We start from the raw sequence: 15,065 nt of genomic DNA, 5'->3' as shown, positions 1-15,065 counted from the left end.
CCCCTGAATCCCTCTTCCTCATTCTTTTGCTGTGCACACCATGTCCCTGTCTCACCATCTTCCTTTCCTCCCCATGCTCTGGCACTCACCCTGGGATTTTCGCAGCTCCTCCACCAGACACTGCGCCTCCTCCTGAATCCTCTCCTCCACACTCCGCTTCCCCATCCCGAAGTCCCTCATGGTGGCCAGAGAGAATCTCCGAAGGGCCTTCCAGCATTCTCCACTGGCAAAGCCCACACCTAGGCATGGAAGGGAAGCACACGTTATAGAGGAAACTCAAAGAAACCTGGGTCCTTCCCACCTTTGCCTCCCTTCTCTGATTCACATTTCTGGAACCATCCACCATCTGACCCCATCCCAGTGTCTTTGAGACTCTCACCATATTCCTTGAAGATTGGTTCAACCACAGCAATTGTTCCCCAGCCAGAAAAATCCTCAGCTTGGTCCACCAGAGCCTCCCTTATGGCCTCTGTCCCACACAGCATGACCACGGGCTTCCGGCCCAGGTACACTGTGAACACATCTCCATATTTTTGTCAAATCTGCCATGTATAAGGACAACAGGGTTGTGGTTATTCAGCACGCACTTCATTGTTAAACTATGAAAACACTTAGATATAATTGATAATTAGCACCTCCTGCCCTTCTGAGAAACCAGGAATTGAAGGGTCCACAACCCAACCAGGGTCTGCACTGATTGACTAGATGTCCTAAGCCCTATAGCACTTCTGTTCAGTTGGGGTGGGGGGCATGTCTATAATCTCAACACTGGGGAAATAGAAGCAGGAGGATCAAGGTAATTCTTGTCTACGTATCAAGTTGGAGGCCAGCCTGGGCTACACGAAACCTTCTTACCCTTCAGTCTAGCTGTTCTCCCTGGCATCTCAACCAGGAATCCTCCTTCTTGTTCTTGTGACCTGCTTCAATCTGTTGACTTTCAGAGAGAATGACCTTGACCCACTCACTGGGTTAGGTGGGAAGGGAAAATGATGGTCCCTATGGTGGTCTTGAGTGTGAATCATTTCTATAGCACAGGTCTTGGGAAACTGACAGGTAGTACTGTCATCTCTTGGCATCTATAGGGTGTTTCTTCCAGGGGTACCGAAACTCTCCAGGGCTAAAGTCCCTCATAGAAAATGGTATCGTGTTTGCATATAACCCTCCGTCCACCTCTTGTAACGTCTGCTCACAAAGGAAGCCAGTCTGTCCTGCCCCGACCATTCTGTCTGACACACTCCCACCACTTTCTTTCTCAATACAAAGCACATCCATTGCATTCCAAAGGCCCCAAAGTCCATGCTTGCTGGAGATTCTGTTAAAAGCCTAAAGTCCAGGTCTAGCGGGATGGTTCAGTGGGAAACGGGGCTCACCGCACAAGCCTCACAACCTGAGTTCAATCCCCAGAACCCATGGAAAAGTGGAAGGAGAGAGCCTACTCCATAAAGTCGTCTGCAGCCTCCACACAGGCAGTGTCACACACACACACACACACACACACACACACACACACACACCAACACACACTACTACTAATGATAAATCAATGATTTTTAAAGTCAACTCAGACACTTGCAGCGCTCCCATTGGCAGCACCGCCGAGGCTCTGGCACGTGACCTGACCACTTTTTGAGTCCTCAGACACTCACAGCTCCCGCTTTTCCTCCGTTCCCGTCTCTTCTTCTTTCTTTTGGATACTGACCAACCTGGGCGTGCTTTCCCCAGTGCTCTGGGCTTCCTCAGTCTTCCTCTGAAGGTTCCCGACCCCCAGCCTTTGCCAAGTGGCTGCTGAGGGAGGGCGTGGCTTTCTCTCTGTCTCTTCTCCATCTTCCTCCTCCTGCAGATTCCAACAATCCCTTGCCTTTCCTGCTGTTCTTCTCTCACACGCTGATAAAACTGTCCTTGAGCTCCTGAGTCTTTTCTAACCCCAATTTCCACCATAACATATGGTACCCAACATGGGGCTCCCGGGAGTTTCTGCTAGCACGCGGTAACCCAAATGGGGATCCTGAAGAACTTCCTCTGAGGACAACACAGGTGACCATCCTCCAGGACCGCAGAGGCCATTAGAGGGACCTCACACTGTGACTCTGGCCACTCCGGCAGCTATCACAGTGCCTGAAACAGATCCTGGGTTCATGATGCTTGAGTCAAGCTTCAGAAGTCAGATTCTAAAACTTGATGAGGAGTGCAATAAACCAGACACAGCTGCTTGCTGTTGTGAGCCTGTCAATGAGTTATGGTTTACTAAATTCAGATATTTAAAAATACTTTATTAATTTTATTATGCATATGAGTGTATTGCTTGTATGTTTGTAAGTCCATCTGTGCTGTGCAATGCCCATGGAGGTCACAAGAGGGCATCTGATTCTCCTGAATCTGGAGTTACAGATGGTTGTTACTCATCATGTGGGTGCTGGGAATCGAACCCAGGTTCTCTGCAAGAGCAGCCAGTGCGCTTAACCACTGAGCCATCTCTCCAGCCCCAAATTTTGGCATTTTAAAACATCCTTTGTTCCTGCTTCTCCTGGTTCTCTGCCTAGGAATGGTAATGCTAAGCTTTTGCACCAAGTAATGGATGTTCTTAGCAGGATGAAATCATTTCCTCCACTCCAAGGTTTCCAATTTAACTTCTCCCTGACTTCCCTTGCCTTTAATTCTCCATCACACTTTTATCCAGATGCTAGTCTAGGACTTTTTTTCCTCCCTACACTTGACTGTTATAACCACTGGTGCTTTTTTGAAATCCCTTAGATACACCCACTGTAGGGATACCCCAACTGCCACATCTAATGACTCCAGCCAGCAGGAAGAAGATGCGTGGGTGGTCACCCAAATTCCCTAATGGCAGTATGGTTGCCTCTTCAGAGGGAAGGAGGATAAGGACAGGAGAAAAAAACTAGCTAGGCAGCTTAGGGCAGAGAACCTGTTGTAGCAGTTTCAGAAATGCCCCTGCTGGAGGTGGGAACACCAGAAGAGTGCTCTGTTTTCTTGTTCCTTGTAATCTCTTCTCCCAACGGAGCACTTCAGCCTAGTGGGGGGATATGCTGAGGACTGACTGAATTCATCAATCTGGGGAAAAGATATTTGCCTACACGTATAGGATACCCCAACTATAAGTCAGGGAGACTGGTGCCGTGTCAATACTACACCTCAGACCATCCACTCAAAATGCTTGTTTTGAAATAAGCACTTAAAAAAAAAAACTTGGGGCTGGAGAGATGACTCAGCAGTTAAGAGCACTGGCTGCTCTTACAGAGGACCAGAGTTCAAATCCCAACACTCACATGGCCACTAAGCCATTCATAACTCCAGTCCCAGGGGATCCAATGCCCTCTTCTGACCTCCGCAGGCATTGCATGACATGGGTACACTTACATACACGCAGGCAATACACTCATACACATAAATAAAAATAATAAATAAAATATTAAAAATAAATAATTTTAAAAATTAGATGCCGATAATTACCATTTTTGAAATCCCTCAGATCGTCATGTGAGAAAACTGAAGTCTTTGTTACGATGAGGGACAACGCGTGTCCAAGACCAGATGCTCCAAACAGGTATGAATTTTTTTTGGGGGGGGGGGGGGAACAAGTCTGTCAAAAGGAAGAGGATGGGTAAAGCAGCACACACTTGTAATCTCAGCACTCAGGAGGAAGAGGTAAGGGGATCAGGAGTTGAGGGTCATCCTAAGCTATATAGGGAGTTCAAGGTCAGCCTGGGCTATATGACACCCTGTCTCAAAAAAGCCAAATAAATGAATCCAAACAGAAGAAGGAGGAATAAACATTAAAAAACCAGGACCAGCAAGACAGGTACCTGAGTTCGATCCCTGGATCCAACATAGTGGAAAGAGAACTGACTCCTGTAACATATCTTCTGACCTCCACACAGGAGCAACACATGCAACCACATACATATACAGCCACATACATACACAAATGAATACGTAAATAAATAAATTAGAAAAAGCCACCAGTGATGTTTCAAAGTTTAAAATGCTCCACGTCCTGGCTGCAGAGACCACGGACCTAGGAACTTACTTCTGTCACTTTCCTAGACAAAAGTAATTTCTTACTATATTCTAAATATGTATCTTTATGTTTACAGACAAGTGGACCTCTCACCACTCATCAAAGAAACTTCTTTTTGAGACTAGATGGAGACTATTACAAAGTTACACAACTGGTGGCTGGAGAAATGGCTTAGCGGCTAGGAACACTGGCTGATTTCACAGAGGACCCAGGTTCAGTTCTCAGCATCCACATGGTGGCTAACAACCTTTCATAACTCCAGTTCCGGTGGATCTGACACCCTCTTCTGACTTCCGTGGGCATTGCACAACATGGGTGCACTTACACATATGAAGGTAATACACTCATGAACATAAAATAAAAATAATAAATAAAATATGTTTTTAAAGTTCCACAACTGGTCAAACACAGAGAATCAGTGACTGTGAAGTGCCCAGCCCTAAGTGATAAATCTACAATGCAACCTCTACACCTAAGGTCCAGGGAACATCTGGGAAGAGGAAACAGAAAGCGTCTAAGAGCCAGGAGGGCAAGACACCTGCCGCATTCTAGACTTGGCAGGGAAGCCGCACCAGTGAAATCCCCACATTGCGGTAGCCTAAGGAGATCTGAATAATGACAAAACCAGCTGACATGACAAGGTGGGTGGAGGAAAGCTCACAGGTTCCCATCTCAAGATGAAGAGCTACAGGGAAGGAGAATCAGTGTTCTCCAGGGACTAGCTCCGTGACTCAGTGGTTAAGAGGCAGGAAGATCTAATCCCAAGTGAGCAACCTTATAGGTTCACATGAGCAACACTAAATGGACTCAGTGTATCAAAGAAGATGACAAGAAGTTAAGAGGGAGTGAGGAGACATGGGAGGAGTTGGGGGGACTTCGAGGGGTGGAAATAATGCAAAGACCATACTCATGTGAAATTCTCAAAAACATTAAAAAAAAAAAAAACTGGGTCCTTCATTTGGGTACAAACACCTGAATGAATAGGACTCAGCATGCATAGGTTTCAGTGGGGGAGGGGAGCATGGATGGTGGAGGGGTCTGGATGGGAAATATTCTTTGAAATTTTAAAAGCTCAATAAAAAAAAAACAAAACTGGGTCCTAGTCTAAGAACCATTGGAGACTGATTACTACTGGGTGAGGGAGAGTATGCCTTACCAGTGATCTCTAGATAAGCTGACTGGACTCCTGTAGATGAACTTGCATCGAAGGACGGACATTTGAATACAAATGCTTGTCTGGCTGGGATTTAACACATATGGAGGAATGCCTGAGGTCCGGTGGGGGCGCACAAATTTGATTAGGAATTATTGTATTAAATATACAATAGCTCAATACATTTTTTAAACAAAATCTCTACATGTCCTCTTCAAAAGAAATTACAAAAATATCACCTTTTTAGCAAGTATTTAGTGTCCAAATGTGTTTGTCGAACAGACGGAAATGATGCGCTTTTTGTAGCAGAGCATGCCATACTTTTTCATTTCCCAATAACCATAAAATTTTTTTTTTTTTTTTTTTTTTTTTTTTTTAATCTTTCTGAGGTGAGTTCTCCCTATGCAGCACAGGTTGGCCTCAAATTCCTGATCTTGCTGCCTTGGTGTCCCAGCACTTGGATTACAGGTGAGCAGCACCACTCTTAAGTAAAAGTAGGTTTTTTTGTTTGTTTGTTTTAATGTCACGAAATAATCCTCCCAAGGTAACCCCACCTGAATGCATAAGTCTGACAAAAATTAAAGCAGTATTATGAAATTGCAGAATGCTGGGTTTCTAAGTTCAAATGTTGGCAGAAATTAGAGGCAACAGCTTGTCTCTGTTTCTCTACCCTTGACCAACAGAATTTCATCATACTTAAGACGCCAGTATGTAGTAAAACACACATGATAAAAGCCCACACAACCACCTTCCAAAAACATATCTGCCTAGAAGAGTGGCCCTCAGTTTCTTGAGCCACAACTGAGCATCCAGAGAACATTCCAGATTGTATGCCAGCAAGCCCAGGCCCACCAGCACTGGGATAAACAAGCAGCTTGGAACTGGGATGGAGCTCACCGAGCTGGTGCAGCTACTAGCCGCTGTGTCTGGATCAGGCTCCAGGCTCATCCACAGCCTGCTTGAGAGCTGCATGCTGGCTGTTTCTGGGATCACCATGGACGTCACCAGCACTTGGCACTCAGAGCTGCCTGTCTGCACCAGCTGCCTTTTCATGAGTGGGGCTTTGAACATGATTTAAGTGTGTCCTCCACAGGTCACCATGTTGGAGGCTTGGTGCCCACAGAGGCAGTGTTGAGAAGAGGCGCAGCCTGTGAGAGGTGAGGTCTAGTGAAAGGAATTTGGGCTTGCGGGTAGTGCCCTAAGAATGGGTTAATGCTGGTCTCACACGTGGGCTAGTTCCTCAGAGCATGGATTGTCGTAAGCAAGGCTACACAACATGGTTAGCCTCCTCTGCATGTGACAGATGCTGTTTCTTCTCCCCCGTTGTGACATGTGCAGAGGGTCCTCAGAGAGGCTGGGCAAATAGAGTGCCTGATTTTGGATGGTCAGCATTCACAATCAGGAGCTACAGAGACTTCTTTTCTTTTTAGTTAAGTATTTTTGTGTGTGTGCATGCCACTTGTATGTGGGTACCCACAAAGGCCAGAAGAAGAGGGCATTGGATTCCCTGGAACTGGAGTTACAGATGGTGGTAAGCGATCAGACCTGGTTGATGAGAAATAAACTGGGGTCCTCTGGAAGTATGGCAGATGGTCTTAATCACTGAGCCATCGCTCTAGTCCCATAAACCTTGGTTCAGGGACCATTGTGGAAGAGGTCAGAAAGATTGTAAGAACCAGGGTTGGTGCACGAACACAAGGGAACAAAGGCTTTTGGGCCCCTGGGAACGTGCTCATTTTAACTTGTAACAATAGTGACAGCATGCACAAGACCCACACCTACTCAATCAGACAAAAACCAACTAGATTGAGAACTATTTGAGACTGACTGCTGTTACGTGAGGGAGAGTACAACTTACATTTGACCACTGGATGTCGACTTAGACTCCAGTGGATGCATTTACACTGAAGGACATTTGGGTACGAACACCTAGGACTCAGCATGTATGGCAGATTGCATAGGGTTCAGTGTGTGTGAGGGGGCATGGAGGGAGGCATGGATAGGGGAGGGGTCTGGATTTTGGAAAATGTTGTTTGAAATTTAAAATGCTCAGTAAAACCCCCCAGCACAGAATGAGGGAAATGGGCAGCAGGACTATTGGCAACTGATTACTGCATGGTGAGGTAGATGAAACCTTCTTTAAGGGAGTGACTCTAGATAGGCTGACTAGACTCTATTGGATGAACTTGTACCAAGGGGCATCTGGGAACAAATACTTGACTGGATAGGAATTCACATATAAGGCACAATGCATGAAATCCAGTGGGGGAAGGAAAATGGGGGACAGTGGATAGGGGAGGGGCCTAAATTTGATTAAGATCTATTATACAAAGTGCACAAAAGCTCAATAAAAAATTTCAGAACTTCACCTTCTGGCATTTTGTTATAGCAACAGAAAACAGACTAAAACACCAGGTGTTTTATTTTGCCTGCCTGGATGAACCATTTCACCTCTTACCATTCCCCTTGGCTTCAATCAAGCCAGTTCCGCCAATGACACCAAACTCAACTGCTGTGTCTTCTCCATGGCCTCAAGGCCTCATCCTGCACCTACTCCTTCCTCACCTCACAATTGCTCAGGAATGGCTTCCTTTCCCCACTAATCATCACCATCGTTGAGGCTTTGTTCAAGTCCTGCCTCCACATAGACTTTTATGGACCCTCAAACGATGTCAAAATTCCCATTGCTTTGCTTGTGTTCAATACCACCCCAGTGAACAAATAACTTATTTTTGTGACTTTATTCTGCACCTCAAACCAGGATGTCAGCTCCTGAAGGGCAGGGGATGCAGCTCGGCACCCTGCCCCTGCCCCCACTGGTGCTACACAGTGGAGCATCGTTTTGAATAATTCTTGTATTGTATTGTATTGTATTGTATTGTATTGTATTGTTTTGTTTTGTTCTGTTCTGTTCTGTTTTGTTTTGTTTTGCTCTGTTTTGTTTTGTTTTGAGGCAGGGTCTTGCTATGAAGCCCTGGCTCACCTCAGATTCACAGAGATCCACTTGCTTCTTCCTCTCTGGTCCTGGCATTAAAAGTGTGTGCCACTACACTTAGCCTTTCCCTTTTTTGGGGGAGGGTGAGGACAGTTCTTCACTATTCAAAATATATAGGCAGAAGGGCAACCAGATCATCACCTCAGAGTGGATGCTGGCAGTAATTTCCTGCCTATCCCATGCTGCCCAGCCCCTCAGAGCCTTGTTTAGTCATAATATTAAGATCATTGTCCCTTCAGGGAAAAGACCTAGCATTGTCTTGCTGTTCTAACAGGATGCTTCTGCCCCTCACTGTGGACTATGGGCAGGTGAGGGGTGCTGGCATAGGGACATCATTTCTTTGGTGATGTAGCCACTACTGCTCCAGTAAATAGCCCTGTACTCCTGCTCATGTGAGCAACCCCAATTAAACCCAATGGGTCAAACAAAGGAGACATCAAAGTAGGAGGGGGACTTGTTGAAAAGACAAAGAGTTTCAGCAGAGGAGAGGGGTGATGAGAACTGGAAATGGGGGTGCTAATCACCAAAATTAATATATACATGTATTAAATTGTGAAAGAATAAGAATATATAATTTATATTCTATGTGGGAGTCAAAACGGTAAAGCCACCATTGAAATATGTGTGGAATCCTCTAAAATAGCTAGAACTAGCTCTACCACATGATCCAGCCATATCACTCTTGGGCATACGCTGAAAGGACTCTATATCCTACTACAGAGATGCCTGCTCATCCATGTTCACTGCTGGTCTAGTCATAATAACCATGAAAAGGAAATGGCCTAGATTTCCCTCAACCGATGAGTGACCAATGAAAACATGGTACGTCTGCACAATGAACTATTATTGAGCTGTTAAGAAAGCAAAATTATGAAGTCCGTAAGTAAATGAATGGACCTGGACACAGTCACTCTGAATGAGGTAGCCCAGACCCTGAAAGACAAACATCACGTTTAATGCTCTCTCCTGGATGTTAGCTTTGGATCTTTAGATATGTGTGTTTTATTAAATATCATTACTTTAATTTAATATTTAATTCAAATACCCATAGAGGAGAGGAAATTAATAAGGGGCTGTGGGTGGGAGGGGCCTTGCAAAGGTTGGAAGATAGAATGAAGTGATATAAGGGGTAAAGGAAATAATGGAACGGGAAGAGTTCATTGGGTGGGACATGGGAAGGCAAGGTAGAGGAGGGATTAGAGGGAGGGATAACTCTTAAAGAACTTTTGAAAAAGTTATATGGAAACCGGCCACTGTAAGAACTAAAATATATACATATAAAAAAGAGTCCAAATGGAATCACTCTGGAACACATAGGACAACAATCTCCTATGAGACACCACAGGTTAGCAAGTTTAAAATCCATACCAGAAACAGGTTATCTCTTTGGAATCGTCGGCCATTGAGGCCCCATAGACCCACAAAGATTACAGGTTATTATCGTTCGTCTTGGTTAGCCTCCAAAAGGTAAGATGGTAAAATTCTATTGTTAAAGACCACATATAATTGAGCCATAGACCATGGAGGAATCAAGCTGGTGCTGGCCTTGAAGCTTCATCCCTACTGGCTCTCCTCCATAGTGCTGGAAAGTGCTGTGCACACCATCAGAGGAGAAAATTAATCACTAGTCTTATCCAGATGTGAACCCTATGAGCTGCAGTGACAACCAGCCTAGAAAGACATGCCCACTGGGGCAATAGTGGCACAAATGTCATGGGAGGAACCAAACACTTTCCTACTGGAGGAAAGGTCCACTCCACAAGATGAAACCCATGTCTGGCACTGTTATCTAGGCCAAGAAATTATGGCTAGACAAGTTGTAGACTCTAGGGGAGAACTTACTACTGTTACTTTACTAAATGGGTATAGTATTAAACCAACTCCTAATGATTTATTTCTCTACTCATAGATTAGTTCATCTCTCAAGCCTCATCAGAGAAGCATCTTTGAACAATAGATGGCAACTATCACAGGCATCCACAGTTGGTCAAAGTTCAGAGAATAAGACTTCAAAATGCTCATCCCTAAATGGGACACCTCTGTCATACCCTCTCCTTCCAGGACTCAGGGATCACTGTGGACGAGGGGACAGGAGATTGTAAGAGCCAGAGGTGGTGGAGGACCACAAGGAAACTGTTTCCTGGACACAACAGGGCAGGTGTGCATATGAACTCATAGCAGCTGTTGACAGTATGCCCAATATTGGTGCAAGCTCAAGCCAGGCAAAATCCCACCACTGGGAGAGGTGGTGGGCACAATGTCCCAGCTGTACCTGAGGAACTGTTGACAGCTGACAGATGCTGGGCGAGGGAGAAGCAGTATCAACTTTCTTTAAGAGTGTGGCCTCTGGGGTACGATGGTACACACCTTTAATCCCAGTACTTGGCAATCTGAGGCAGGCATAGCTATGTGAGTCTGTGACCATCCTGGCCTATACAGCAAGTTCCAGGCCAACTGGAGCTATAAGGAGACCCTGTCTCCAAAAAAAGTGTGCCTGGATGGAGAGATGGCTAAGAGATTAAGAGTATTGGCTACAAACAACCATCTGTAACTCCAGTTCCAGGAAATCCAACACCCTTTTCTGAACTCTGTGGCCATTTCAGGACTTGGGTGCACATACATACATGCAGACAATACAGTCATACACACAAAATAAAAATCAACAAATAAATTTTTTTGGTCTTTTTGAGACAGGGTCTCCCTGTAGCCCCAGCTGTCCTGGAACTCACTATGTAGACCACGCTGGCCTTGAACTCATGGGGATCCGCCTGCCTCTGCCTCCTGAGTGCTGGGATTAAAGGCGTGCGCCACCACACCTGGCATAAATATTTTCAATTAAAAAAATATTTTTTTAAGTGTGCTAGTGGGTTGACTATGCTCCAGTGAATGGCTACACACACAAGAGTATGTGATCAGCACAAATTGGACTTGATGAGTTTTTTTAAAGTTGGGAGGATAACCTGGATGGGGGATGGATCTGGAAAGAGATCAGGGAGGGAGAGCAAATACAGTCAAAACACACTGTATGAAATTATCAAAAAAACAATAAAAGGGAGAAAGGAAAAATAACTTCCATAAATGAAAATAAACAGGATTTCAACTTGAATAACATATGGGAAGCACATGTTTTGTGTCAAAAACTTTTGTGGCCAGGTGTGGTGGCAAACACCTGTTACTCCAGCATTCAGGAGGCTGAGGCAGAATGACCATGAGCTAGAGGCCAGCTTGGGAAACATAGGGCAAGACCCTGTCTTACAAGTAAATAAAAATAAATAAATAGGTCATTGATCTGAGTGGACAATCTATTAAAAACCAGGGGGTAACAAATTCAAGATTCAAGAGTTTGGTCTGCACAGCAGTGGGGAAGGACAGATGAGCAGAAGAGACAGACACGGCTTTAGCTCTCTCCTGGGAAGGTCACCAGTGCTGACCAATCATTGCTAATCAAAAGTAACTGAACATGAAATCTTGTGTGTGAAGTAGCAATACAGAGACTGGTAAGTACTGCCCCAGTGCTGCCTTCTGGAATTCTGTGTGTTTACTGTTGATAAGCACTCTCTGCACACCTCCTCTCCTCCTCTTTGTCCTGACACACCTCAGCTAATCTTGGCTTTCTATTGTTGGCAGAAGTAAGAGCTGTTTGCTGATGACTCTGCTGTTTTTTTCTCTTCAGGAATGGGCAAGCACCCAAGGACATGCAGAGTCCCATGGCTCACAACCCAACACCTATTTATCTACCTTCTCTGCTCTGAGGACAGCACCCCACACATTCTAGCTAAGCAAGGACAGCTTTGTCAATCTGACCACCACTCACCACGTGTCAGCATCCCACCTTTCACTCACCAACCTTCCCACCTGAACCTGGAGCCGCGAAGAAGTCCTTACTCCTTCTGCTGAGGGATCTCCAAGTACCAAGGCAGAGCCCAGCCCACCCCGAGGCCCCCGTCCACCCATGCCTTACCCGCATGAAGGAGCTGAGAAGGCCTCGTCTGTCCATCTGCAGGAGGTTCCCCAAGATGGGCAGAGGACGGGGTCCTGGTGGGAGGTGGCCACGGGCCTTTGGCTGACCCCTGACCATGAGTAACAGGAAGCCTGCAAGGAGAGCGAGGAGGAGGAGGACGCTGAGCTCCATGGTCCCCGTTTGACCACCGTCCACTCCTCTGTAGAATTCAGCTGGACCTTTTATCCTGGCCTGTCTCTCCACCCAGTTATGCAACTTCATCTGTTCCCTGCCTCCCAGGTCCAGAAGTGTCCAGAAGTGTGACACATGTACTTCCTTGTGCTGCCTGGCAACCCGCTCACTCCCTTCTTCTTTGCCCCACCCTTGATGTTGGCAAAGACTCTGTGAACTGACCACAAAGGTACAAAGGGGTGGAGGTGGTAATGCATCTTGATTTCTATGGATGAGTGTGCACTCGTGTGCTCAGTTTTTGTCTATTCATGCTGGCATGCAACTGTGCACGTGCTGCAAACTTTTCTATGTGAGTGTGCAGGCGTGTGTTTCTGTGTATGAGTCTGGATGGTTTGCTTATATTTTGGTGCCTGCATAGAGCTGTGTTTGCATACATATTCTTCAAAGTGTGGAAGTGTCTATGTACTGTCTTGGTTTCCTATGTGAAGGTACGTGTACATGAGTATGTCAAAGAGTTGTAATGTGTGCTCCTGTATATGTTTGCGTGTGCTGCTTGTGTTGGGACTTGTATGCTTGTGCATGTCCTAGCCCTTGTTTTCAGACTAATTCGCCAATATGATTTCTCCCATTTCATTCTCTGGTCTGTGGCAGCCACAGATGGGAGGAAAGAGGGGCAAGAGAGTCAGGAGTGAGGCATGGATGGAGATGGGAGTCAGGAGGAAAGGGAGGTCGAGACCTGGCCAGAGGAGCTCGAGGTCACTGCGACCAGTGATGGGTCATTTCCTTCCTCCTTCTGGCTGTCTTTGTGGCACATGAAGTTCTCTGACTGCCTCTTGCAATCTCTATGACACTGTCTGTTTTTCACTTTAGAGTGTGCTTCAGGAGTACAAGGACCATGCTGGGCTCTTTTCTGCTGTAACAAAATAACAGACTAGGTAGTTGTAATGAGCAGAAATTTTGTGACTCATGTTTCTGGAAGCTGTGATTTCTAAGAACATAGAATGGGCCTTGGTGCTGCAATATAGCATCACAAAGGGGCAAGCGCACATGCCTAAGACTTGGGGAGAGAGCAAAAAAGGAGGCAAATTCACTCAATAACTAACCTTGTTGATGGCTCTCTTTCTCTTCAGGAACAGACCGGCATCCAAGGACACGGGAGTGAAAATCTATATCCATGGCTCACAACCCAACACCTATCCACCTTGTCCCCTCCAAGGACAGTGCCATGCACATGTCATCTAAGCAAGAACAGCCCTGTCAATCAGACCAACATTCACCAGGCGTCAGCATCTCACATTTTGCTTGCCAATGTTCCCACTGGAACCTGGAGGAACTCCTACAATTATGGAATGGATCCATTCACAGAGAGTTACAATTTGAATGTGTTTAAACTCTTGGTCCCTAGTGGAGAGTGCTATTTTGGGAATTTCTGGAATATTTAAGAGTTAAAACTTGTCAGGAAGATGTAGGTTGTAAGAGGCAAGTTTATGGGTTAGCCAGACTTGGTCTCTCTCTCTGTCTGCCCCCCACCCTCCTCCTTATCCTCCTCTTATTCTTCCTCCTTCCTCTCTGTCTCCCTCCTTCCCTCCCTCCCTCCCTCGCTCTTTCGATCTTCCATCACATAGAACCAGTCACAAGCTTTCACAAGACCAGAGCCCAGCCGCCCATGACACAGCTCTAATAAAACCCTTCCTTTCTTGCTTCTTATCAGGCATTTGGCCAAAGTTACAAGAGACTCAGTTAATGCAGCAAAGGAGCATCAGGAGTGGAGGCGTTGCTGTGATAAGCCTGACTATATGCTTCAAGGGCTGGAACCTTTGGCAGGTGGGAACTGGCCTTGACATGGGAGCTTGTGGCTGTTCACATCAGAGTAGCACTCAGAAAGCTGGAGCAGGGCCAACTATGACCCATAAGCCCGTTCTAGTAGCCTACTTCCACCGTCCAGGCCTCACCTCTCAAAGGTTCCAAAATTTCCCAAAACAATACCACCAGCCATGGCCAAGGGTTAAACATAAGCCTATTACCCAGCATTCAGGAAATCCTGGGTTTCATCCTCAACACTGCATACAGTGGATGTGATGAACCATGCCTGTCATCCCTGCACTCTGGAGGTGAAGCAGGAGTTTAAGGTCTTCCCTGACTGCATAGCTATCAGCATCCAGTTACAGTGACCTTCCCCAAATCTTGTACACAAAATAAATGTCAATCATTAGGACTGATGAGATGACTCAGTGGATAAAAGCACCCAGCTTGAGGACTTGATTTCAGTCTCAGGTCCCACATCATAGAAAGAGAGAATGGACTCCCCAAGTTGTCCTCTGACCTCCAAATATATGCCAGGACACATGGACTCTCTCTCTCTCTCTCTCTCTCTCTCTCTGTCTCTCTCTGTCTCTGTCTCTCTCTCTCTCTCTCACACACTTCAATACACCATTGTCTCCATTAGATAGGGCAACAGGACAGAGAATTAACAGAGACATCTGAATTAAAAAATACCATATATAAAATGGACCTAACAGACATCTACTGAATATTCCACCCAAGCACCAAAGGACATACTTTCTACCCAGTGCCCCATGGAACTTTCTCCAAAATTGACCACATACTGGGGCACAAAACAAACCTCAACAAATACAAAAAGATTGAAATAATTCCATGCATTCTATCAGACCACAATACAATAAAGCTTACAATCAACACAGGAAGAAACCCTACTAACTACACGAACACATGGAGATTAAACACCGCA

General features: G+C 45.7%; 1 pseudogene; it reads right to left on the bottom strand.

Moving 5' to 3' along the window:
• LOC103734443 overlaps positions 1-12,371 on the bottom strand; it is a 20,913-nt pseudogene extending 8,542 nt beyond the window's left edge.
• Between the last annotated feature and the right edge of the window lie 2,694 nt (positions 12,372-15,065).

The sequence above is a fragment of the Nannospalax galili genome, unplaced genomic scaffold, assembly GCF_000622305.1.
Source record: "Nannospalax galili isolate Female #2095 unplaced genomic scaffold, S.galili_v1.0 scaffold857, whole genome shotgun sequence".
In the NCBI taxonomy this organism is placed as follows: domain Eukaryota; kingdom Metazoa; phylum Chordata; class Mammalia; order Rodentia; family Spalacidae; genus Nannospalax; species Nannospalax galili.
The sequence above is the reverse complement of the archived record's forward strand: the minus strand, read 5'-3'. Positions and strand labels throughout refer to the sequence as shown.